We start from the raw sequence: 25,134 nt of genomic DNA, 5'->3' as shown, positions 1-25,134 counted from the left end.
CTTTCATTTTTCTATTATTACAACAGTACTATGAGATCATTATACACATTTTCTCCCCCAGCTTTAATGAGATGTAATTGATGTACAACATCATGTAAGTTAAAGTGTACAATATGTTGATTTTATACACTTAACATATTGCAAAATGATCACCCCAGAACATGAGCTAACACTGCCATCCCTTCACATAATTACAGTTTTTTGTGTGTGTTGATAGCATTTAAGATTTACTCTCTTAGTAACTTTGAAAGGTTATTATATTTTGTTTTTATTTTATTCTAAGGAAAACCACTTAACTAGTCTTCACCCAATGTCAATGATCTGATACTAGGCAAGTCATTATGTTTCTTTGAACTTCAGTTTCTTCATCTGATACATAAGATTAATATTTGCCCTGTTACAAAGATTAAATGATATAATTAGTGTATGTGTAAAAAGGAAAATTTTAACAATTGGCCCCACAGTCTTTCCTAGGGAGGACATTAAGGAATAATTGCCTATATACTAGATTATAAGGTGAGAGTTTACAGTTTTTCCCCCCTCAAAATTATCCTTCCAAAAAAGAGAGCAACCTTAAATTTAAGTCTCATACGTCATTCTTTTAATAATTGGAAGACATAGAACTATTTGGGGAATATCTGTCTGAAACAGCTTCAATCAATGTTAATTTCAGTTGTTTATAAAGGTCACCTGAAAGACTTGATTATAAAAAAAAAAGACAGAGAAATTTAACCCAGCTCTAATCATTATTCTCTAGGGTGACCTCTGAATTGTAAGTGTTGAATGTCATTGTAAATAAGGTTTAAATGTCACTTTAAAAGGCAATAAATTAAATGGTTACATTATGGAGAACATAAATAACAAGTTGATTCTTATGACTTGGGATAAAATTTCAGTATAAGCAGTCTGGCAAGATTAAACATGCTGTACTTCCAACTAGTTAGAAAGAAACGAACTTGATGTGTTTGGAAGAACTGTGTTAGATGACTTAACAAAGGCTCTATTGATGGCAAAAACACTCATGTCAATTGTGAAGAATTTTCATGAACTGTGAGAATGAGGATAAAAACCTAGTATTTTAAATAGCAATATAAGTTCTATATCATGTTTTTAAAAATATGATTGTGTGATTCAGTTGATAAACTCAATACTATAAGAAGACATTTGACTATTTCTCCTATATCAATCATTTATCTACATATATATATATCTACATATATATAATGTATATATATATTTAAGTTGATGAGATACTTTTTAAAAGGGATCTTCTCTTTTGGAAGATGCATTCTTGGATCTCTTATATTCAGGCACAGATGGTATCTTAATGAGCATTTTGTTGGAGAATTTGTGGCTCTAGACAAAAAGAGGAGTTTGCTCCTAAGACTAGGGGCAAGTAGGGAGGGAGGCAGGGACACTATAATCACCCAAAAGTATGGGGAGATGGACAGGTGTACATTCCCAGTAATGAAGAAACTGAACCACAGGAAAAGAATAGAGATGAATATGTTCATCTGAGATTACCTGTGTCCCGCAATATAAACCCCTTCCAAGTCTCCCATCACCCCCCCAAAATCTTCAGAAATTCTATACACTTTCACAAGCTTTGTAAGAGTAGAGTTTTTTGTGGAACTCAAGAAGGGGGATATATTGCATCTCAGTTAACATTTGAATTGAGCAGAAGGAGCCTGGAGGCCAAAATGACCTTAAGAATATGGAATATTGTCTGTTCTCTCATCTTGTACTTTTGGGAAATTTGAGGAAAGCTCAGAGCTTTCATCAAGTAGAGGTCAGTTAGTCTCTCCCAGACCACACAGGAAGGGGGCACCGATGACAAGTGGAACAGAAGCATGTGCGTGTTGGGAGCACTAACACACTTAATAAAGTTAAGATATTTTTATTACTTTCTGTCCAATAACTTGAATCAAAAAGTTAACTACTTCTGATACAAATCTAGTAGCGTTTTTTAAGTATCCAATTCTATGACTTTAAGAAAATATATCTGAGACCTTTGTGTATTTCTAGAACTCAGGTTAATTTTATCTCATTTCAGTCCTATTTTCAAAGAAAGAATATTTGAGTAGTTGATGATTAATTTGAAAATAAGTACTTGTGAAATAAGAATAGAGTGTCTTATTTTATTGAAATCCAACCTGTCACTAAGTGGGTTTAGATTGCCCTTAGTTTTTACATGAAATTTAAGTGTTTCTGCTAGAGCTTCATACTTTCTCAATTTTTCTGTGTACCAATTTTATAATTTACTTTTATTTTACAAAAATATCAGAAGTTTGACGTCATATCTATGTTACCAGAGAGCTTTTCTCAGGAACATAAATACTAGGAATAGAGAACATCTAGCTCATAGAACCCAAGTGGAGGAAAGCTCCAATGAAACCTTTAGGAATATTACTTTTCAAAATTAATGTAAAAAGCTTTATCTTCAAGAATCAGAACTTATTCTTAAAAATCAATAAGATAGAATTAAAGCCTGTTCTAATCTTTTACTAAAATAATCTTATTTACATATCTCTAGTTTCCATAATAATAAAAACAGCTTTTATCAATTTTGGTAAATGAAAGTGACATTTTATAAGCTTTGGTAAGAAAAGTAGTTATATGAAATTGCTTCTGTTATTAAGTATTGCTAAATTAGTCTTATTTGAACCATTTTACTTCTTAAATAATTTTAAGCATGTATCTGTTTTTAAAGCATACATCTAGCTTACAGGACTGAATAATTAGGGGAAAAATTAGCCGGACATGCTTTGTAGTTTATTGTCCTGTACAGTAAGGATTTATTTTTGAGTATCTTTAAGACTGGAGGAATGGGGAGGGGTAAGATACCACTTTTTTAGCCTCAAAAGGCTTTTACCGTGATACTTATGTTTCTTATTATCTTGAATCTATTTCTGTAAAGCTTATAGTAGCTATTTTCTAGAAGAAGAATTTGAGGCACAACTGCTGATATATAATTACAGCCATATTATTATGTCTCTTGGTATAATCCACTATAATCAAAGTTGTTTACTCCCTGATTATATATCCAATTGTTCTACCAACCATGAAATAGTTGCTATGAATGTTCTTGAGAACCAATTTTTTTCTTCTCAATCCTTCATGAAATCTGCTTCTGTGTTTATTATAAAATCTTGAAAAACTTGTCTCTTAGACACTAGTTATCTCCTATATAAAATTTCATGTGAGGAATTTATTTTGGAATTTAATTTTGAGGGACCAACTTTCTATACTGACAAAGAATGAGAATTCAGGGAGAAACAATCAGGGAGAAGTAATTCAAAAAATAATTCTAAGAAAAAGATCCTTGGCCAACCTTGTTTATATAATTTTGTTCTTCATGCGGAAAGCATTTTTGTTCATCCATGAGGACTCCATTTTGTCTTGGGGGTTGGAGTAGTATGTGTAATTCCAGGTTTACATGCTGCACACTCCACTTCCTGTGCCTGTGACCAATGTTGATAGTCAATCTAGATTTCCTTTGCTAACATGACCTTACAGTCATTGTCAATACCCAGGATTGGCAGCCACTGCCAAAAAAATCAATTGGCTTACAAGATGAGACCCATTTGTCATCTTCAGGTTAGAAAGTATAAGTAGCAACTCCCCATTAAATACGTTTATTGATGTTTGTGTGAAGACATTGAAACCTTCTTATCAGATTTGCAGATGACATAATGGTGTGAAGATTGATGGTTATAGAGCAGGTTAGTGTTGTGCAGAGAACAATGGTCTGGGTACTAGTTCTGATTTTGACCCCCTCCCTTCCATGTGACACTGCATGAATCACCTTCCTTCTTCTATCCTGTTTTCCCTTTTGTAAAATGAGTATTTTAATGTACCATTTAGGTGTGCAGTTAGAAACTTTAAAAATAATGGATGTGACAACCTTTGTAGATTGTCTAATGATATACACATAGAAATCAGTGTTATTTTTACGTTTTCCCTGGAAAACTGAGGCATAGGTTTTACTCTTTTGTTTTAGTCTTCTCAGGCTACAACAGACTACATGGCTTAAATAACAGAAAATTATTTTCTTAAAGTTCTGGAAGCTGGAAAGTCCAACACCAGTGTCTGGCAAGGTTTAGTTTCTAGTAATGACTTTCTTCCTGGCTTACAGACAGCCCTCTTCTCACTGTGCCTTCACAGGGGAGAGAGTGAAAGCTCTGGTATCTTTTTTACAAGGACACTAATCTAACAGGATTATATAGCAGTGAATAAAAGGTTCAAAATGCCAAGAGTTAGACACTAGTCAAGTTTTTAAATAAAGTTTATTCATTGCTCAGGAAAAGATGAAGTAATAATTTTCTTGTTTATCTGCACTAATTTTTAAGCCCTGAAAGATGAAGACTTATTTCTTCAATTACTTCAAAGATCTGAACAAAACAACATCTTAGGAAGGAGAGCCCCAAAGAGAGGCATCCATGGTCCAGATTAGTGGTACAACCTGGTTACTCTTCCTCCCTCTTAACATGAGGTAACTTTCTCTTTTATACACCAAATGGTAAATGAGAGTAAAGACATCATCTACAACTTTCCTGTTTTTGTTTGGGATGACAATTGGCTAGCTTCCTTTATTCCCTTTACCCTCATCCAGATTTATAAGGTTCATTATACATGTAAAGTTACCGGACAAAGAACAAACTATAAAGAAGATTATGCTTTTGTTCTTTTCCCCTTGCTTTCAGTGATGTGTATTACTTCAAGAGAATTACTTCATGGGTCATGTTAAACTTGCCATGTGAAGTTTTCCTGGTACATATTGTTTGTGTTCACAGATTGTATGAGCCTGGAAGCTTTTCTCTGTCTGCTTTATGGGAGCAGGTAGAGGACCATTTGTGTGAAGCACAAGAGCTCAATCTGAAAATGAAATCTCACCCAGGATCCCACCATGAAGAACAGAGGAAGTAGGACTGCTTTGTTGGAGTACAGGGAGGGAGGGAGATTAGTGAGAGGCACACTTTGAGAACCACCGGCTTTGGTCAAGAGCTCACCAGCAGCCTCATGTATTGGGTTCTGTCTAGGGTGATGGAGCTAATAGGAGAGCCTGGATTAACATCCAGATTTTAGCACAGTTTGAAGGGGGAAAAAAAAAGAAGCAGTAACATCTTTGTGGAGAGCCTATGTAATAATGGAATAGGCTCTTCACAAAGCAGTGAACTTCCCAACACTGTAAGTATTGAAGTGATGATTGCTACATGGCAGTAGAATTTTCCTCATCATATGGGGCTTTGGCTCAGATGACATGTGACTGTTTATTAGAACTCTAATATTCATGGATTTACTAGTTCTGTAGGACATCTTATGAGGGGACAGAGACCATCAGCATCTGAAATATAGAGAAGTAGTTAAGTAAAATAATATCAAGTATGTAGAATATAAGATTCTCTGAGTGATAATATAGGTGCCAGTTCTAACCACAGAAATTTACCAACACTAGCCCACCAAGGCTGTCTGCTGTTGGTGAGGGCAACCTCAGCTTTCTAGCATTTTTATATATTAGATCAGCCTAATTTGCATATATCTAAGAGAGTAAAGAGTGTAAGAGTGTGAAGAGCAGTAATCCTAAGTGAGACAATCATAGAAAGGAGCACTTCCCTGCAGAAAACAGAAGCCAGGCTTCCATGGCTGGGTGGCGTTGCTCCCATTGTAGAGGTCCATGCCATTGCTCTGTTCTCCACACTTGAAAGTTGAGACTCTGGACAGAGACTCTGGATCTTACTCAATTCCAACAATACAGTTTGATCTCTGATGAAAACCCAGGCAGTTTCCTGGGAAAAAAATATCCATACATACCTACAAGGTGACCAATAGACCAAGGTAGCTACCCACCTGAAGACCCCACCCCTAAAGAATGTATTGTGGGTGAAGGGAAGTACATGTATTAATAGAATTTATTCTACATTTATAATATCACTCTATAATAATTATAAGAGAAGGCTAGTCTGGTCAGTTTCCACTATTTCATCAGGGTCATGGATATCACACTGTTTACTGTCCATCTCAGACCCCCCAGAAGCTTTGAGAGAGTAGTTTCAATATCTCACTACTTTGGAGTCATTTCTAGAGAGTCTCCCACTACAGAGTTAGACTCTTTAGGCAATAAGAGGATTCCCAGTGACTGTGTTAACCAAAGCAAGTCTTACTCACCCCAGGCCCACTCTGCTGAGATATGGAGGCCATCACTGATGGATCTGCAGAGTCCCATTCTGGCTGACTCTATCCATAGCAGAACCAAACAGGAACATTAGAGCTTTCATTTTGCCAGTGGGGGAACAGTGGGAGGTGGAGTGGAGTACAGTTTTAGATTCAGTATTTAGCAAGCCTTGGGGGTTTGTGTATTAAAAACTCAGGAGTTCTATGCTGATAAGTACCTGTCCTAAGAGATTGATGAAAGCCAGTACTATTTCTGCCTCAATTTTCTGTTCAGTATTCTAGTTCCCTAGGGAACTATATAGCCTAGTACAGCCCTTAAGTCTGGGAAGAAAGGGCTCTTGCCCAATCTCTGGGTTTTGGGCAGCTTGCATATCATAAATATCAAATTACAAAGACTTGAGAATATTTTTTTGGAAGTTTGTTAACTGATAGAAAAACATGAGAATTATAAGAGAGGGATTTATGAGCTGAACTGGGTATCCATCAAGGCCAAAAGATGGAACCTCACCCATGATAGTGGTAGGAGGGTGGGGAAGAGCAGATAGAGAAAATCACAGATTCTGCCCTGGAAAACCAGAAAGAGGGAGTAGTTGTTTTATTTGAAGCTGGCTCCTATTCATTTAAAGTGACATCTAAGCAAACTGGATTCCATAGATAATTGTGTTCCCTTTCTCTCCTTTGGGTGGTATATCAAATTCTGAGAAGGAAAAATTCATTGTGGGGAGGAGAATTGGCCCCTTTCCACTTCCTGGGGAGCTTGTCTGGGTCACCAGGCATTGGCCTGGTTTCTGCTCTGCTTCCCCCAACCCCAGCGATCTGTGTTGGACCAGAAGAGGGGCCCAATTCTTTAGTCATCAAGACTCCAGGGCAATATGTGGAAAATTGGTGGGAGAGGGGGTGCTTTGGGGCCCCTCAGTACTCTTTTTCCAATTCCCTGTTCTGGGTTACATGAGGGGGACTGGATCCTGCATCTAACACTCTGGTCATGGTCTGGGTCTGATTTAATAAGCTAATTACCGGAAGGAAAAATACTACTGCTAGCTCTTCTGGGTTTGAGTTATTACTGCCTAGAACCTTCTGCTGCTATGCTCTTCCTCCCTAGGAACATCCACATGTTCCTCCGACATCACCACATTACCACCACAACCCCCACATTGGGCCATCTTGGATAACTTGGTTACCTTTAGCTAAACCCTAGTTTGCCTTGGCATATTACATATTAAGTAAAAGTAATTCTCCATTAACCCCATTTTCTCCCAGACTGATTCCCTAGTGAAAAATGATTTCAGGATAGTTGCAGATCAGATGAAAATTCTTGGTTGGTTGCTGTAATTAGTTTGCTAGGACTGTCATAACAAGGCAACGTACACTGGGTGGCTTAAACAACAGAAATTAATTTTCTCACAAATCTGGAGGCTAGAAGTCCAAGATTGAGGAGTTGGCTAGGTCAGTTTCTTCTGAGGCCTCTCTCCTTGGTGTCTATCCATCAAGGCTTTCTCACAGTGTCTTCACATGGTATTTCCACTGTAGATGCACATCCCTAATGTCTCTTTCTTATAAGGACACCAACCATATTGAATTAGAGTCCATACTAATGACTTCATTTTAACTTAATTACTTAAAGATCGTATCTCCAAATATAATTACATTCTCAGGTACTGAAGGTTAGGACTTCAACATATGAATTTTGTAAGGGATACAATTCAGCCCATACCTGTCACTTATAGTCTCTGTGTCATTTGGAAAGTTATTTAACCCTTCTGAGCCTCAATTTCTGCATTGTAAAGTGGGGAGAGGAATATTCACCCTACAAGGTTCTTATGAGAATTAAATATATACTATATGTAAATAATCAAAATGATCCTTGGCTCAGAGTACCCCCATAGACCTTGGGATGTCAACTTAACTACTATGGGCTAGATGAATGTGTGATCAATAGCTCGGCTTGCACAAATTGCTCATACTACAGTGTCTGTGTGTGTATGTGAATGTGGGTAGAAAACACATGACTGCCAGATAATTACTCATGCTTTTTAGTGTGTGATAAGAGTATGTATAATTTACTTTGAGGTAATAGCCCTGTACAATTTCAAATTTCAGAACTGAAAGTTATAATCAAATTCAGGTGTTAAAAAATAAAAGGAGACTTGTTTTCATTTCGCTGCAGTTTTTTTTTATTTAAATCTCTCAACACTTTATAATGAAGCAATTCAAAATATATTCTCTAATAGTCTTTGGTGTGCATTTTACAAATTGAAGAAACAGAGCAAAACAGAAAAATGAATGTACCATTGGTATAATGGAGTTCATTTTTCTTCTTTCTTTTTCAATATATTGTTTTTGAAATGGTTTCCCACAGGAATAGAATTTCCTTCATAAAAGTTGAAGTGAAACTGAAGAGCTCTTCACACAAACACCGTGTGATTCCAGATGTGGTTCCTATCCCTTTCCATGTTGAGAATAGATTTTCTGTGATATCATTCTGAGGAATGTGTGCACCATGGCTGGGGTTATCGAATAGGGCAAGTTCTATCTCAGGGAACAACAACAACAACAACAACAAAGAGAAAATAATGTAAAGAGAATTTGCTTTTCCTTAGTGCCCCTTGCTATGTATAGCTGGTAATTTCCAGAGGCTCTGGTCAAGGGCTCATCTGGCAACAGGTTGAGCTGAGCCCATTCTAACTTAGGTCATTAGAGAAATTCAGGAGGAGTAGTGCTCAGGCCTAAAGCTACTACTGCAGTTTGATCCAGGGGGCAAGGTGTTTGGGCCTGAAAAAAAGTGTTCTGCTCCATGGGCATGAGCCCATTAAGGAGGCAAGGAAAAGAGGCCCTGCATTCCTAGTTTGATGTCTTTTTCTAAACATTCTGGGGGCATTTTCAGAACTTCACACTCATTTTTGGTAGTCTTTTCCCATCCTATCTAGTAAGATAGTTCTTTTGCCCTGGCAGCTAGTTTAAGTGCAGATAACTTTCCCTTATGCCTTCCATCTACTTCTCCCATCTCCCTGAAAGCCCCAGATCCAGGCCTCATCTCTGGATGAGGTTCCATCCAGTGAGGTTCCATCACTGGAACCAAAGTCCTGCTGATAAAGCTTCAAATCGTTTTTAGATTTCATAGCAATGCCAGATAAAATACATGATCCCCAGTAAATTTAATTTAGATAAACAATATTTTTTAGTATAACTATGCCCCATTCATACCTATTTTAAAAAGTTATTTGTCTTGTTTATCTGAAATTAAAGTTTAACGGGGCATCATGTTTTTTATGCACTAAATATGGCAATTAGGGCCTGCATATGCTAGCCTAACCTTGCTTTTACCTTTTTACATATCACCAGTTCTCTCTGTTGCTTAGCTGCTTGCAGTTACCCCAAACAGGCTGTTCAGTCTGAATTCCCTACAGCAGACTCTATTGCAAGGGCTGGTGTGCAAAGCACTTTATTTGGGAAGCTTAGAACATACTGGTGTGGAGTGGGACAGTGATACAGGAAAAGGAAGCCAGTGCCCACAGTGGGACTGGCACCAAATCCCTGGGAGAAATTCTGGGAAACACTGTGAAACATTTCAAATTATACCATCTGAGCAGAGAATGAATAGGGGAATTTACATATCAACACCACCACTCTGTCATTGGTTGAGGACAATGGGGGATGTTATTCCTTCCAGGTTTTTTTTTTTTTACCAGCATTTCCCAGAAGAGGGAAGAATGCCCTTCTGGCTCCTGGGGGAAAACTCTCAGATTTAGATGCAGATACAGGCAAGGTGAATGTGCACTGGAGAACAGGAAATTTCCAAGCCCAATAGACACGGACAGGGCAGCCACCTGCTACACAGATACTTTTCCTCTTCCAGGTCTTTTTCTTAGCTACTGTCTCAGACTCCTCCCATCTCACCACCGCCCTTTGTTCTACTCGCTCTGTAGTATTCAATTTAGATGTCACTTCTGAATGAATACCTTCCTCCTCCACCCCCACCCACTCATACATCCAAAATTCAAGTGCTCCCCACATCCTTGTGATAACTTCAATTACAACTCTGAGTAATTTTCTATTGCACTGTTAAATAAAGCTTTTCAGGCAACTTTGTTATGAGCATGTGTCGAAGGTTTATTAGAACTTTGCTGCAAGGAAAAGACCTGTGAGAGAGTATATTAGCCAATTTAAAGATTCTTTCTTGTAAGAAATTTTGTAATTAGAGGAATGATTAATTATTGTTGAATCAGATATAAAAAAGAAAAAAGAATGGTTAAATATCACCAGATTCTGGGGTTAACTGGGTGATGCAGTCGGTTAAGTGTCCAACTCTTGGCCTTGGTTCAGGTCATCATCCTCATGGTTTGTGAGATTAAGCCCCATGTCAGGCTCCATGTGGAGCCTGCTTGGGATTCTCTCTCTGCGTCTCTCTCTGCACACCCCCCTACCTCCAACCCCCAAAATTTAAAAAAAAATTGAAAAAGATCTCCAGATTCTTGATTGACAGTCATTAAGGTAACCAGTCACTCGATTCCCCAGAGCAAATTTTCATCTACTAAAATCTGTAGGGAAATTGTTTAAAAATTAATCAGGAGTAACACTTTCTCCCAAAAGGATATCATGAATTATATAATTCAAAACATGTTCTTTTTCAGATTGAGGTTGGGATAACTTTTCATTTCTAAAAAGTGTGATTACATGTTTCCTTCTCTTTTGTCTCCCCCTAACTCCTTGAGGTTGTTAAGTATAACTAGTTTCTATTATATATGCCCTATAACTAATACAGTTGTAGAGCCCTCAATACACAAGTTAATGGGGACTAAGTAAAGGTCAATTAATTTCTTATATACCAGCACTGAATAAATAAATTTAAAATTAAACACATATTACCATTTAGATTAGTACCCCCCAAATTTAAATATGTAGGTGTAAATGTAACAAAATATGCACAAATCTCTGATGAAAGATATTAAATACATACACACCTACATACATACACATTCCATGTTCATGGATAGGTAGTCTCAATATTGTCAAGATATTAGTTCTTCCCACTTGATCTATAGAGATCAATGCAATCCCAGTCAAAATCTCAGCAACTTATTAGAATCAATAAACAAATTTATTCTAAAGTTTACATAGAGAGGCAAAAGACCCAGAATAGTTAACTCAATATTGAAGGACAAGAACAAATTCAGAGAACTATACTACCCAACTTCAAAACTTACTATAAAGCTACAGTATTAAAAAAAAACTGGTATTGGTGAAAGAATAGAAAAATAGTTCAATAGAACAGAATAGAGTTCAGAAATGGACCTGCATAAGTATAGTCAACTTGTCTTTAACACAAGAGCAAAGATAATAAAATGGAGCAAAGATAGTCTTTTGAACAAATGGTGCTGGAAAAAAGTGGACACCACATGCAAATATATAAATCTAGAAATAGACCATTCTTTACAAAAGTTAATTCAAAATGGGCTGGCGTCCCAAATATAAAACAAAAGGCTCTAAAACTCATAGGAAATATCAGAAGAAATCTAGAGGACTTTGGATATGGTGACTACTTTTAGATACAGCAACAAAGGTACTGTTCATGAAAAATGCAATTGATAAGCTGGACTTCATTAAAACTAGACTTCTGAAGGTGAGTAATATGACCAAGATGGCGACATAAATTATTCCTGACTTTGCTCCCCATCACAAGAAGGACAACAAGCAACTATTCAAGATGAGAACCTCACTGATAGAATTCTAGAACGTGAGGGTGAGTCTGAAATAACACTTGCATCACAGAAACAAGACAGATTGTATTAGAAGGGTAAGAGAAGTGACTATGTATGACTTTTTTTCACTTCCCCCAGGCCAGTGCAACACATGGAGGGATCTTTCTTGTGCCATTAGGTCCTGCAGTAAGAAAAAAAGAGAACCCAGGGGGAGACAACCAGTCTCCCCCCAACCATTGGGATTACATTGTGGGGACCTCTACTCTGATCTCACCTCATGGAGATTTCAGGGGAACCTTGGGGGCTTGTCCACTGGGAATATGACTATGATGGAGAAGCAGGGAGGATCTTATAACAACCAGCACATGGATCTTGGCAGACGGAGTTTACACCTGCAGTAATCAACTAGTAATCCCAACCAGTGGTTTTGCTCATCTGAAGAACCATATTGGTAAAGCACTTTGACTAGGGAATTCATTGGGGTTCAGATCTGCCTGATTTGGGTTTTCAAATGAGGAATATTGCTAGCCCTAGAGACTTGTTTGCCCATGCCCAGACAAGGAGCTGAATCACGGCCCTGCCCACTATGGAGAGTATCTCCTGGCCACATCTCACCAGAGGAACACTTACAAGCTGTGTAGCACAGCAGTGCTCAAACTGAGAGGTGGGTAGGTTGAGCTGATCACCTCCAGAGCAAAGCCAGTAAGTACCAGGAATGGAGGGTTTCTATGCTATACATAGGCAGGAGGATTAACTCATAGCCAAAGCTGAGGTTAGCTCCCAACTGGATAGTATGGGAAATTGAGAGTTGTGTGGAGTGACCCTTCCCCTTTCCTTTTTCCAGACAGAGGAGCTGGAACATAGCCCCACCTGCTGTGGCTCCCTGTCCTACCTGACCAGAAGAGTTGGCAAAAATGTCTGGGAGCTGTGTGTTGCAGTAGTGCTTAAACTGAGACACACATAGGCAGAACAAATAGTTTTCAGAGAAAAGCCATTGGCCCTTTTCAGCCAAGGAATTTGGGGCACAGGTTGGCTTGAGTTAAGACAACAAAGAGCTTCGCCAGTTTTACAACTGCTTCTCCCACTATGCCCAGATAGAGAAACTAAATTGTTGCCCCACTTATCACTGAATACAGCCTTCAACCTGGCTAACCAAGGAACCTAACCGGAGCACATGGGAAGCTGTAGAGTCCATCCAATAGTCCTGCTTACAGTGACATTTGAACAGAGTCATCTGTAGCTTTCCCTGTCTGCAGTGAGGAACTGGTAGCTGCAGCTGACAAGTGAATTTAGTACACACTTTTGTTGGTTTGGGTCCCCAAACAATTAGTCGTACAAGCCCTAGGTTCCATCCTGCTGGCCAGTCAGAGCAGGAAAGATAATTCATAGCCTTGTCTATTAATGAATATAGTACCCAGTCCTAACCATCTAGTAAACCTGACAGAGAATCTGGCAGTCACGGAATCTATCCTACAGCTTTACGTGGGTAGTGAACCAAACCAGCAGCCCTGTTAAACTGCTCTCAGTCAGTGGCACCATCTCCATCCCTGGCCTCAGAACTTGCACAGTTGCCTCACCCCAAAATAAATCATAAGCAGGCACTGCCTGCCCAAGAATATTACCAGTATACATCCCCAGAAACTTAAAATGTTGACTGTTTGAATCTGACTGTTTGGAGACCTGTCTCTACTAAACCAAACCTGTAAAATCTGGAAGAGGAACCTGATCACTTAAATACACAGATACCAGCATAAAGAATCAAGGATCACAAAAAGTAGATAAGTATGACACCATGAAAAGAAACTAATAAAGCTCTAATAGATGATTTTAAAGAAATGGAGATCTATGGACTATCAGACAAAGAATTCAGTATAATCCTCTTAAAGAAGTTTAGTGAACTACAAGAACACACAGACAACTAAACAAAATTAGGAAAATAATGCATGAACAAATGAAAAGTTTGACTAAGCATAGAAATCGAAAGAAAGGAAAGAAAGGTAGGAAGGAAGGAAGGGAGGAAGGAAGGAAGGAAGAAAAAAAGAAAGAGAAAGAAAGAAAAACAATCTAGAACTGAAAAATATAATACTGGGGCATGGGAAGATGGCTGAGCAGGTTTCCAAGCCTACGCCCTTTGTGCATCTGGATAATATGTCAGTCACCCATTGAAGAATAAGTTTTCAGAAAACTCCTAACTGATCAAAAGCTTTCAGATAATTGGGGGATAGACAATGCAGTGACATCTACATATGAAATAGCAAACTCTCCCAATTATTGAGGGCACAATTTATTTAATTATTGTTATTAAATAATAACATGTTATTCCCATCAAGTGTGGGGTTAACATTGTGTGACAGGTTACCAAAGAAGACTTTGCCACATCTGATGTGTACTATGTGTGGATATACATATGTACTATGTGTGGATGAAAGCAATCTGAGATACTTGAATAGGAAAAGTAATCAAAAACTACAAATCTAAAATTGAACTACTTGGGAGTTATGACCCACAAAAACAATTTATTATTGAAGACCTCTATTATGGGAGTGAGTCTGACTTTGAGATTGTCTACTAGCAGTGTGTGAGGTGCTGCAGAGCCTTGTTGGAGAAAGCCTGCTAATTTCATGACCATTTCTCCTTGTAGCCCCAGAGTGAGCCCCATAGTCTCCACAGTAAGGCCACAGTTGTTTCTTCAGTTGACTCACTGTTTCTTATCTTAAAAAATAATTATAGATAGAAATCAGCTATTGTGTTTGACAGACAGATAAATAAAATGTTTGACTCAGCCCAAAAAAGAAAAAAAAAAGAGAAAGAAAAAATATATAATACCTAAACTGAAGAATTTAATAGAGGGTTTTAAAGTGACTCAACCATGCAAAAGAATTAACAACGTGGAGAATTGGACATTAGAAATTATGAAATGGGAAAATCAAAAAGAAAAAAAGTTGGAGAATTTAAAAGAAAAAAGAGTCTATAGGACACAATGAAAAGAAACAATATTTGCATTATAGGAATTCCAGAAGGAGAATAGAAAGAGAAAGAGACAGAAAATATATTTAAAGTATTAATGGCTGAAAAATTTTCAAAGCTGGGTAGAGAAATGGACATGCAGATCCATGAGGCCCAAAGGATTCTAAATAGATTGAACCCAAATAGGGCTACACTGAGACATATAATTAGCTTTTCCAAAGTCAAAGACAAAAAAAAAAAAAAAAGAATCTTAAAAGTATCAAGAGAAAAGAGAAGTATCTATAATGGAATCCACATAAAACTATTAGTAGATTTCTCAACTGAAGTATTTGAGACCAGGAGTGAATGGGATGACATATTCAAAATGTTAGAAGGAAAACAACCTGTCAACTAAGAATACTATACCCAGTGAAACTATTCTACAGAAATGAAGGAGGCATAGACTTTCCCAGACAACCTAAAGCTGAGGGAGTTCATTACTACTAGACCTGCCCTACAAGAAATGGTAAAGGGAGCTCTTTGAATGGAAATAAAAGGAGGCTAACTAACATCATAAAAATATAAAAAGTGTAAAATTCACTGGTTATGGAATATATAGTCAAGGATAGATTCTGTAATTTGTAATTGTAGTGTGTAATTTACTTACAACAATGGTTTAAAGTTAAGAAAATAAATATAATAAAATGACCATAACTGGAATAATCTCTTATTAGTTACATACTGTGAAAATATGTAAGTTGTAACAGCAATAGCCTAATATGTGTGAGAGAGAAGTAAAAGTATAAAGTATAAAATAAGGTATTATAATTTTAAGGTATTTATGTTAATCTTTTATAATTTTAAGATATTTTATGTCACCACAAGGGAAAAACTTATAGCAATTATATATTTAAAAAAAGAAGGGAGAAAAAGAAGATGGAGATAGAGAAGGAGAAGGAATCAAAGCATATGGATACCAAAGGACATCAAAACATGAACAAAGACAGCAGGATAAGGAGCATGGAACATTGGATATACAAAGCAACCAGAAAACAATAACAAAATAGGAGTAGTAGTCCTTACCTATCAATAATTACTTTAAATGTAAATATATCAAATTTTCCAATCAGAAGACATAGAATGGATGAATGGATAAAAAACAAGATCCAATGAAATACTGCTTACAAGAGATCCACTTTATTTTCATTATTATTTTTTAATATATCTTTTTTTACGTTGAAGTGATTTTATATTTACAGAGAAGTTGCAGAGATGATGCAGAAGGCTCCTGTATTCCTTGTTCAGTTTCCTCTGATGCCAGCCTTTCAGGTTTCCACAGTACTTTTGTCCAAACCGTGGAAGCAGCAATGGTCCATTGACTGATGCAAGGCTCAATCCCCCAGGTGTCCTTCTCAGGCCTGGCCCAAGCATGCTCCCCCTCACATGTAGCAGTTCCAAGCCTGCTCAGGGCTGTCAGAGTTTCTCGGTGAGCCTCATTCATGGTCTGTTTGATATAAGCTAAGGTTCTGGGCCTTCAGGTAGAAGACCACAGAGATGACTGCTCTTCTCATCAAATCATAATGAAAGCATGCAATATCTTGTCCAGGATGGTGGCCTGTGGCCCATCTGCAGCCACAGTGGCTTTCATTCTTTCTCCAAAAAGGTATGAGCTTTCTTGAAAGAGTGGTGGTGGTCTTGTGTCTCCTGTCTTTTTCTCTTTGGAAGGAAATGAGGGCTCTGCAAGTGGGGTGGTTGGTATAGTTTTCAGTTGGAGGGAAGGCTGGTATGTGTTGACTTTCAGTGGTGCCACCTTTAGTTGCATCTTGTTCTTGTCCTTCGGACCCTGGGTGTTGCTTCACTTTAGCCTTAAAGACAGAAATAGACTGAGAGTGAAGGAATGAAAAAAGTCATTCAAGCATATGGCAACAACAACAACAAAAAAGAGGCAGGTGTGGTTACATCAGATAAAATAGATTTTAAACTAAAAATAGTAAAAAGAGAAGATACAAGATCATTAAATGATAATAAAGTGGTTAGTTCATCAAGAGGATATAACAATTGTAAATATATATGTGCCCAAAATCTGAGTACCTAAGTATATAAAACAAAAACTAACAGAAAGGAGAAACAAACAATAATAGTTGAATACTTTAATTCCTCACTTTCCACAATGGATAGACCATCCAGACAGAGAATCAGTGAAGAAAGAGCAGATGTGAACAAATTACAGACCAAATGGACCTAACAGACATACATAATATTCTATTTAACAGCAGCAGAATATGCCTTTCTCTCAAGTGTACATGAAAAATTTTCTAGGATAGCCATATATTAAACCACAAGACAAGTCTTAGAAAATTCAAGAAGATTGAAGTAATACCAAATATCCTCTCTGACCACAATGGTATAAAACTATAAATTGGTAACAAGAACAAACAAGACAATTAATAAATACATGGGAATTAAACACTCTCCTTAACAACCAGTGGATCAAAGAAATTAATGAGGGATAAACAAGTTTCTACAAACAAATGAAAATGGAAACACAATATACCAGAATTTATGGGATGCTCCAAAAGTATTTTAAAGAAAGTCATAGCAATAAACATCTACATTAAGCAATAAAAATTCCAAATAAGCAACCTACCTCTATGCCTTAAGGAACAAGAAAAAGAAGAGAAAGCTGAGCCCAAAGTTAGTAGGAGAAAGGAAATAGTAGATTAGCACAGAAATAAATGAAATCAAGAACAGAAAAGTAATAGAAATGATTAATCAAACTAAGAGTTGTTTCTTTGAAAAGATAAACAAAATTGACAAATCCTTACATAGACTAATGAAAAAAACAGGACCTAAATCAACAAAATTATAAATGAAAAAGGGGACATTACAACCGATACCCCAGAAATACAAAGAATCATAAAAAGGCACGATGAACAACTGTATGCCAACACATTAGGCAACCTAGAAGACATGAATGTTAGCTGCACCTATTTTGGTAATCCTTTCATAATATATGTAAAGCAAACAATATTCCTATATGCCTTAAACTTACACAGTGATTATGCCAATTATTTCTCAATCAAACTGGAAAAAAATAAAGTATAGAGAAGAAAAAAATTAAGACTTCTGCCCTGCGAGGGGTGCATGGGTGGCTCAGTCGGTTAAGCATCTGACTTTGCTCTGGTCATGATCTTGTGGTTCTTGAGTTTAGCCCTGCATCAGGCTCTGTGCTGACAACTCAGAACCTGGAGCCTGCTTCAGATTCTGTGTCTCCCTCTCTCTCTACCCCTCACCCGCTCACACTCTGTCTTTCTCTCTCTTTCAAATATAAATAAACATTAAAACAATTAAAAAAAAGACTTCTGCCCTGTGAAAGACAATGTCTAGAAAATAAGACAAATCAAGACTGGGTTAAAATATTTGGAAAAGACATATCTTGTTTTTTTCCTACAAACACATCTGGTACAACAATCTTTGTATTGTTCCCAAATATATAAAGAACTCCTAAAAATTCAACAATAAAAAAAGAAAACCAATTAAAAGTGGGCAAAAGATTTGAACAGATACCTTACCAAAGAAAATATACAGATGGCAAATGAGCATATGAAAATATCCCATTAGGGTATTGCACATTAAAATGACAATAATGTATCACTATATATGTATTATAATGGCTAAATCCAAGACAATGACCACACAAAATGGTAGTGAGGATATGGAGCAACAGCACTCTCATTCATTGCTGGTAGGAATGCAAAATGGTACAGCCACTTTGGAAGACAGGTTGGCAGTTTATTTTAAAACTAAATACACTCTTACCATATGATCTAGCAGTTACACTCCTTGGTATTTACTTGGATTTGAAAACTTATGTCCATACAAAAACCTGCATATGGATGCTTACAGCAGTTTTATTCATAATTGCCAAAACTTGGAAGACACCAAGATGTTCTTCAGTAGACGAATCGATAAATAAACTGGTATATCCAGAAAATGGAATAGTATTCAGTGCTGAAAAAGAAATGAACTATCAAGCCATGAAAATATATTGGAGAACCTTAAATGCATATCAGTAAATGAAAGAAGCCACTCTAAAAAGGTTACATACAGTATGATTCCAACTATGTAACTCTGAAAAAGGCAAAACTATGGAAACAGCAAAAACGATCTGTACTTTCTAGGAGTTGGGGATGAAGGGTGGGGAATTAATAGGTAGAGATCAGAGGATTTGTAGGATAGTGTAACCATTCTGTATGACACAGTGGTGGATACATGTCATTATACATTTGTCAAAATCCATAGAATGTACAACAAGAGGAGTGAACCTTAATGTAAACTATAGACATTAATTGATATATATGTCAGTGTAGGTTCATGGGTTGTAACAAATGTACCACTCTAGTAGAGGACATTTATAATAAGGGAAATTATATGTGTCGGGGGACAGGAAGTACATGGGAACTCTATGAACTTTGCATTAAATTTTGCTGTGAACTTAAAGCTGCTCTAAAAAATGAGATTTATTAATTAAAAAACTCAGTTTTTAAAAAAGGTTTTTATCCCTATCTGCACCTTCCTCATGCTGCTCAGACCTAGTCACTTCCTGAGGTGAGGAACGTAAAGCTGGCTGAGAGGCCCACCAAAAAGATTGTGTGATTACCTTGCACGTACTTCCTAACATATGATTAGAAGCTCTTCCCTTCCCTTGCCTTGTCTAGCTTAGAAATAATCTAACACAAAAGGCTGAGTCAGAGGAAGAAGAGAGTGGACTCTGTAAAAGAAAGTGAAGACAAAATTATATGATTCCATTTATATGTAGTGTCCAGAATAGGCAAATCTATAGAGACTAGAAAATAAATTAATAGTAGCCAGGAACTGGGAGGACTGGCGACAGGTACTGACAACTGAGGAGTAAGCGCTTTTCTTTGAGTGTCCTGAAGTTTGTGGTGATGGTCATACTGGTCTGTGAAAATACTAGAAATTATAGAAGTATATTCTTTGAACTTTCTGGTTTGTAAATGTATCTCAATAAATTGGTTTAAAAAAAAAGAGGGTGAAGCAAACCAAGAGCTAAAATGATCAAAGGGTGGAAGGGAGGGAAGGAGACAGAGAAGATTGAAAGGGGAGTTTCCTGGCCATCTTCCAGCCTCCAACCTCAGAGGAAAATTCGCATAGTGGTACCTTCATAGTTTAAAAATTAGGCTTCATGTTTTAAAGAACTATAGACAAATAAAAGTCAAGAAGCCAGTCCTGAATCTCAGTTTCTCTGTGAATTATGTAGGAATTAGAATAATGAGTTTGAATCAAAGGAAGAGACAATTTTGCACATGCTTCTGGACTTTCTCTGTATGCCTAACAGACAGTGAGGTTGTTTGGGACCAGCTTCCATTCACTTTAAAGGGAAACCCAATAGGGAGTTACCTATTTTTGAATCCCTCTTGATGTTTTAAATTCTAACATTGTATCAAACATGGATTTTGGAGAGAGCTATGAACCCAGACTATATTTTTTGGTCCTCATAAAATTACTTTTATTTAATTGTGCTTTGTCATTTTGCCACCTGCTTCTATTGAAGAATGCATTGAAAAAAACAGCCCGTGAAACTCATCATTATCCATATTGCAGGGGTGGACCTTTAAAGTATGTTTGTAGACCTGACTGCATCAAAAGCACCTGAAGCTCTTGGCAAATGCACAGATGCAAAGATAATCATAAACCCAAGATTGGGGCCCAGGGTTATGATTCTGTAGGTTAACATAATTGTATGTGTTAACAAAGGTCCCCTTCTGTTGCATATCCCAGCTGAAAACCACTATATTATATCACATATTCCTCCTTTATAAGAAACCATAAAAGACATCTCTCTTACTTTAGTTCTAGGAACAACTGTTCTGAATAAATCACCCCATTCCTATCTACACTCCAACTACTAGCAACGTAGGACTTAAGAGGCAGTGAATTTCAGAAATGGTCATATTTTACTCTTTAATTTACCTATTAGGATAATCAAAACCAAATTTTTCAAATTTTCAGTTTCTATGTGATGTGCCTGTATTCGACTAAACTTGTTTTCCTTTTACTCCAATTTTACCTCATCAATTTATTTTATTCTGCTTGTTATATATCTTTGTAGATCACCTCAAATACTTTTTGTAACGAGAGGGATAAATTTGTCAGTAATTCAGGATCTTAGCCTAAAGCACCAGAGGCTTATTTCATCTACTTCTGTGACTTTTTCTTTCCTTGAATGTGTTATTGCATCATTGCCCCCAGGGAACAACTGTATATCATTCCTGTCTGAAGAGCTGAAATGCACAGAGGTTATTCCTCAGTTGATTAGCCATAATATTAATTATGAAGATGCCATAATACCCCTAAATTTTTAGAAAAAACTGAGGTCCAGAAATAATAACAGGCCCAGAGTTACTCAGGGAGTGAGAAGGCTGGGATAAAAAGGCAAAACTCTTAATTATTTTCTTAACTGCACTTACCAATTTGCTAATTTCTAGGGATTAATCAAGGAGGACCTTTACTTCACATTACAAGTGATTTATATTCTAAATGTGGGGGATGTGATTGGGATGACCCAAGACTTAAAAATTAATAGTACCTTGCTCTTTGGGTTAGCACATGAAAGGGAGTTGAGAGCTGAGGGACACTAGAGAGATGAGGTGTAAAAAAGTCTAGAAGTCTACAGGCCTTTGCCTCACTGCCCACAGTGTTAGTCTAGTCCTCCTCGAGGCCATCCCTATAATTCCAGTCTCTCCTCTGCTTTCAGTGGGGATATCTCTTAGAAATAAGAAAATCTTCATATTTTTGTCAAGCAGTTCAGTATAATATGAACATTTTCAAAGAGAAGACAGTTCTTTGAAGACATTTTATTGATGGATGTTTTCCCCTTAAACAAGAAAGGTTTAGACTGAGATGTCTGGATACTAGATGGAATCATTCATACTTTGGGATTTCCAGGGACCAAAGTGTGTGCAAGTGTGTGCAAAATTACAACACTCAGAAGGGCCATTTATTTATATTGTATGTCAGTTAGTAATATATAGAAGTCCTAAAATTGGTTATGGTTACATACTGCAACAATTTCTAATCCATTGCTCTTAGGTGACCAGTGAAATTACAAAATACAATGACAGACCTGATTCTTCTTGAGTCAGTCCACTCCCATTCTGGCTTACATGTTTACTTTTTCTCTACACACACACACACACACACACACACACAACAACTCAGTCACTCAAACCTGGAGCAATTTGGAGATCAAAGTTTCTACATTTCCAGGTTTGAAGGTCTCTTGAATAATTAAACCCATTCTGAAACCACTTAAGTTTTCATAAATCTCATTTGCTTTTTTCAAGCTCCATTCTACCTGGTTCATCAAGGCAGAGTGGTGAGGAAAAGCAATTGGAGTTAATGTCTAGCTGGTTCAATAAATAAACCAAGTGATGTTAAAGGTAATTAATATACATTTGTAGCAACTATCCAACCAATTTGATGCAGTTGTTGTGATTCCAGAATTTGGGCTGAATATAGGGCTAACTATGGGGTTCCTGGTATGCTCCTTTGACTGATCATATTTTGGCCTGTGGTGTTAGTTTAAATTCTTGCGCCTTAAGGGAAATATTGGAAATGTGACCAAGTTAGATAAGTTATCTTACCTCCCACAACCTGTTTTTCCATGTATTAGTTTCTCATCTTTAAAGTTTGTAATGAGAAGTGGAAATAATGGATGTGAATCCCTTAGAATAGTGCCTGGCACATAATAGGAAGTTATTGTCACTCTTTAAAAAATTTTTTTAATGTTTATTTTTGAGAGAGAGACAGAGTATGAGCAGGAGAGGGGCAGAGACAGAGGGAGACACAGAATCCAAAGCAGGCTCCAAGCTCTCAGCTGTTAGCAGAGCAGGATGTGGGGCACGAACCCAGGAATGCGAGATCATGACCTGAGCTAAAGTCAGATGGTTAACTGACTGAGCCACCCAGATGTCCTTTTATTCGTTCTTATTACTGATAATAGCACAGAGGATCTTGGTCTATAATAATAAGAAAAATCAGGTAGTTTTATAACACAATTAGAACAATTATACAGATCTTCCTCAATTTATGGAGTAATAGGGTTCTGTCCCAATGACACCATCATAAATTTAAAATATTTTAAGTACAAATTGCTTTTAATACTCCTCACCTACTTGACAGTATAACTTATCCTAACCTACCTTAAATGTGCTTAGTATACTTAGCCTACAGTTGGGCAAAATTATCACAAAGCCTATTTTATAATAAAGTGTTGACTTTCTCATATTATTTATTGAATATTGTACTGAAAGTGAAAAACAGAATGGTTGTATAGGTAGAGAATGGTTTTAAGTGTTATCACTTGTTTACCTTCATGATCACGTGGCCGACTGGAAGCTGCAGCCCAATGCTGCTGCCCAGAATCATGGAAGAGTGTGGTACTGCATATCACTAGCCCAGGAAAGATCAAAATTCAAAATTTGTAGTACAGTTTTTACCGAACACCTATTACTTTCACACCATTGTAAAGTTGAAAAATCATAAGTTGAAGCATCATAAGTTGGAGACTGTCTGTAACTAGAAACTACTTTCAGTAACATTATACAAGCATAACTTTCATTTTCCTTAAAATGAAATTTCCTTAAAATTCTCTAGGAATTCTCAAATGATTTCAGAGTATTTATACATCAAAATTATCTGTAAAATTATGCACTGATGATACTTTTTTCCCAACATGATGATGTCGGACATCTACTCAAATAAATTAATGTTATGTTGATTAACATCTTTGGTAGAAGTAAACATAGTAGCCATTGAACAAGCTGATCCATGATATCTTCATTAGCAAAATTCTGTATTCTGATGTCCTTTACTTTAACAGTCTTTGAGATGTATCAAGTTTTTTTCCTGCCTTTCTGGTTGTGCTTGGTGAGTTTTGACTTTCTTCTGGCATTTTTATACTAGAATTGTGTCACTAGACAGGTACTTTTAAAAAAATAGACTTTAAAATTTTTTAATGTTTAAAATATTTTTGAGAGAGAGTGAGAGACAAAGCATGAGTGTGGGAGGGGCAGAGAGAGAGGGAGACAGAATCCAAAGCAGGCTCTAGGCTCTGAGTTGTCAGCACAGAGCCCAATGTGGGGCTCAAACTCACAGACTGCGAGATCATGACCTGAGCTGAAGTCAGATGCTTAACTGACTGAGCCACTTAAAAGCCTCTAGACTTTATTTTTTAAAAGCAGTTTTAAGTCTTCTGACATTAGTCCTGAGAAAGATTTGATACTATCGCTGCTCCCTTCCTTCATGTGAGTTGGCACAAATGAGACCAGTACCAATGGTTGCAAACTGCCTAGATTTACATCCTAAGGAGGTAAATCAATTGCATCAAGATAAAAGTTTTGTCTAGCTTTTGAAGAGTGAGTTCTAGTAATTATAAAAATGAAGATAATTACACATTTCTTTATATTTTCTTGAGACTAAGACAGCTGTAACAACACAAAGGATCACAAAAATATCAATGATGTTGTAATCTTTTTCTCTTAGTTCATATAGTATTCAGTGATGAAATATTGATAATGAGCATTGCAATATTTTATAATTCCCTTATTTAGATACATTTCCAGAAATTGATGTTTTGAATATCAAAAACACTTCACAAGATCTAGTAATATTAATATTAAGGTATTGTATTAGGTCAAGCTTCCCTAAGCTTAATAATATGGATAATATAATAACATGGATAATTCCATAAGTGTGCGTGACATAAACAATAGAAATTTATTTTCCTACAGTTCTGGAGGCTGGGAAGTCCAAGGTCAAGGTGCAGACAGATTCAGTTCCTGGTGAGGGCTCTCTTTCTGAATTGTAGATGACTATCTTGCTGTGTTCTCATATGGTTGAGAGAGAAAAGGATCTCTATCTCTCTTCCTTTTTTTTCTGGGGCTACAAATCCTATCAGATTTGGCCCCCAACCTTATAACCTCATTGAAACTTAGTTACCTCCCAAAAGCCATGTCTCGAAATATGGTCACACTGGAAGTTAGAATTCAATATATGCATTTTGGAGGGGCACAATCCAGTCTAAATCGGGTATGTTTTTAATATAAAAATAAATAGAGTAGGAAGGAAGTCAAACAAAAGCAGGGAAGGGAGAATTTTCCAGGGTATAAAGAGGTAAAAATAATGTTTCAGTTTTTTAGTTATTGAAGTATGGGCTGCCCTTAAGTTAATGGACTCAAGTTTTACTGGCACAAACAACCATTAACTAAGAAGCATTTTCTGGCAGACTGTCCCA

General features: G+C 36.8%; 1 protein-coding gene and 1 pseudogene across 1 annotated transcript in view; both read left to right on the top strand.

Annotated features, from left to right (window-relative positions):
• SLC9A9 (solute carrier family 9 member A9) overlaps window positions 1-25,134 on the top strand; it is a 659,022-nt gene that overhangs the window by 41,416 nt on the left and 592,472 nt on the right. The window lies entirely within an intron of this gene.
• Window positions 13,971-14,487, top strand: LOC144225463 (low molecular weight phosphotyrosine protein phosphatase-like; annotated as a pseudogene).

The sequence above is a fragment of the Crocuta crocuta genome, unplaced genomic scaffold (assembly GCF_008692635.1).
Source record: "Crocuta crocuta isolate KB4526 unplaced genomic scaffold, BGI_CrCroc_1.0 scaffold337, whole genome shotgun sequence".
Taxonomy (NCBI): domain Eukaryota; kingdom Metazoa; phylum Chordata; class Mammalia; order Carnivora; family Hyaenidae; genus Crocuta; species Crocuta crocuta.
Note: the sequence above shows the minus strand (reverse complement) of the source record. Positions and strands in the feature narration are given on the sequence as shown.